Source organism: Arachis ipaensis, chromosome B5 (assembly GCF_059453495.1).
Source record: "Arachis ipaensis isolate K30076 ecotype BB chromosome B5, ASM5945349v1, whole genome shotgun sequence".
NCBI classification, from domain to species: domain Eukaryota; kingdom Viridiplantae; phylum Streptophyta; class Magnoliopsida; order Fabales; family Fabaceae; genus Arachis; species Arachis ipaensis.
The window spans coordinates 99,617,295-99,620,128 of record NC_142440.1 but is presented as its reverse complement, the minus strand read 5'-3'; the positions used below and the strand labels follow the sequence as shown (position 1 = coordinate 99,620,128).

General features: G+C 31.4%; 1 non-coding gene across 1 annotated transcript; it reads left to right on the top strand.

Moving 5' to 3' along the window:
• Positions 1 to 264: 264 nt before the first annotated feature.
• LOC148565138 (small nucleolar RNA R71) lies at positions 265 to 372 on the top strand. Its single transcript, XR_015885009.1, has one exon. It is a non-coding gene; the product is annotated as a small nucleolar RNA R71 (small nucleolar RNA).
• Positions 373 to 2,834: the final 2,462 nt, after the last annotated feature.

Sequence of the window (2,834 nt, the reverse complement as noted above, 5' to 3'; positions counted from 1 at the left end):
TTGCTGAGTCAATATTTTATTCTGAGCCAATATGGCATTCAGAGTATCAACTTCAAGAACTCCCTTCTTCATAGGCGTCCCATTATTCACAGGATTCCTTTCAGAAGTGTACATGAACTGGTTATTAGCAACCATGTCAATAAGTTCTTGAGCTTCTGCAGGCGTTTTCTTTAGGTGAATGGATCCACCTGCAGAAGTATCCAATGACATCTTTGATAACTCAGATAAACCATCATAGAATATATCCAGGATGGTCCATTCTGAAAGCATGTCAGAAGGATACTTTTTGGTCAACTGTTTGTATCTTTCCCAAGCTTCATAGAGGGATTCACCTTCTTTCTGTCTGAAGGTTTGAACATCAGCTCTAAGCTTGCTCAACTTTTGAGGAGGAAAGTACTTGGCTAAGAAAGCCGTGACCAGCTTATCCCAAGAGTTCAGGCTGTCTTTGGGTTGAGAATCCAACCATAATCTAGCTCTGTCTCTTACAGCAAAAGGGAAAAGCATGAGCCTGTAGACTTCAGGATCTATTCCATTAGTCTTAACAGTATCACATATCTGCAAGAATTCAGTTAAGAACTGAAAAGGATCTTCAGATGGAAGTCCATGAAACTTGCAGTTCTGCTGCATCAGAGAAACTAATTGAGGTTTCAGCTCAAAGTTGTTTGCTCCAATGGCAGGAATAGAGATGCTTCTTCCATGTAAATTGGAATTAGGTGCAGTAAAGTCACCAAGCATCTTCCTTATATTATTATTATTTTCGGTTGCCATCTCCTCTTCCTGTTCAAAAATTTCTGAAAGGTTTTCTCTGGATTGTTGTATTTTAGCTTCTCTTAATTTTCTCTTCAGAGTCCTTTCAGGTTCTGGATCTGCTTCCACAAGAATGTTCTTATCCTTGCTCCTACTCATATGACAAGGAAGAATGGACAGGAAAATGATAATAATAATAGAGATCCTTTATACCACCGTATAGGGATCCCTTTGTGAGTGGAAGAAAAGAGGGGGAGATAAAGAATGTGATGTAAAGGAAGAAACACAACTGTACGAATGGAAGAGATGTGAGATGAGATGTTAGGATGTGAATGAATAAATAGAATAGGATGGGGGAGGTATAATTTTCGAAAATTGTTTTGAAAAGGAGTTAGTGATTTTTGAAAATTGGTTTTTGAAAATTTGTTAGTATTTTTCGAAAATTTTTTTTTTGAAATAAAAATAAAAATAAAAATAATTAGTTAATTAAAAAGAAATTTTTGAAAAAGGGGGAGATATTTTCGAAAAATGAGAGAGAGAGTTAGTTAGGTGATTTTGAAAAAGTTAAGAAACAAACAAAAAGTTAGTTAGTTAGTTGAAACAATTTTTGAAAAGATAAGAAGTTAGGAAGTTAGAAAAGATATTTTGAAAAGATATTTTTGAAAAAGATAAGATGAGAAGATATTTTTGAAAAGATATGATAGAAATTAGTTTTTGAAAAAGATTTGATTTTTAAAATCACAATTAATGACTTGATTCATAAGAAATCACAAGATATGATTCTAGAACTCAAAGTTTGAATCTTTCTTAACAAGCAAGTAACAAACTTCAAATTTTTGAATCAAAACATTAATTGATTATGTTATTTTCGAAAATTTGTTATAAAAATAAGAAAAAGATTTTTGAAAAATATTTTTGGAATTTTCGAAAATAACTAAGAATTTTGAAAAAGATTTGATTTTTGAAAAAGATTTTGAAAAAGATAAGATTTTCAAATTGAAAATTTGATTTGACTCATTGGCAACAACTTGATTTTAAAAATTTTTGAAAAAGTCAATCCAAATTTTCGAATTTGATGAGAGAAAAAGAGAAAGATATTTTTTTTTTTTTGATTTTTGAAATTTTTATGAAAAACATGAAAAATATGCAATGCATGAAATTTTTAGATCAAAACAATGAATGCATGCAAGAATGCTATGAATGTCAAGATGAACACCAAGAACACTTTGAATGTCATGATGAACATCAAGAAACAATTTTGAAAATTTTTTTTTATGCAAAGAAAACATGCAAGACACCAAACTTAGAATTCTTTAATGCTTAGACACTAAGAATTCAAGAATGCATATGATAAACATGAAAAGACACAAAACAAAAAATCATCAAGATCAAACAAGAAGACTTACCAAGAACAACTTGAAGATCATGAAGAACACTATCAATGCATGAATTTTCGAAAAATGCAAGATGCACATGCAATTGACACCAAACTTATAATGTGACTCAAGACTCAAACAAGAAACACAAAAATATTTTTGATTTTTATGATTTTCTAATTTTTTTTTTTTGAATTTTCGAAAATTAATTGAAAAAAGGAAAATAAGGATTCCAAAATTTTTAATATGAATTCCAGGAATCTTGCATTCTTAGTCTAAAGCTTCAGTCCAGGAATTAGACATGGCTCACTAGCCAGCCAAGCTTTCAATGAAAGCTCCGGTCCAAAACACTAGACATGGCCAATGGCCAGCCAAGCTTCAGCATGTAATTTAGATATGACATGCCTGACATACTCATTCCCAAAGGAATAGACATGGCTTTACAGCCAGCCAGGCTTCACATGCTTCATGAAACACTAGAATTCATTCTTAAAAATTTTGAATCCAATTTTTGAAAACATTTTTATTATTATTATTTTTTTTTCGAAAACAGATGAGAGATTTTTGAAAATATTTTTGAAAAATTTTTTTGAAAAGAAAACAAAAAGAAAATTACCTAATCTGAGCAACAAGATGAACCGTCAGTTGTCCAAACTCAAACAATCCCCGGCAACGGCGCCAAAAACTTGGTGCACGAAATTGTGATCTCCA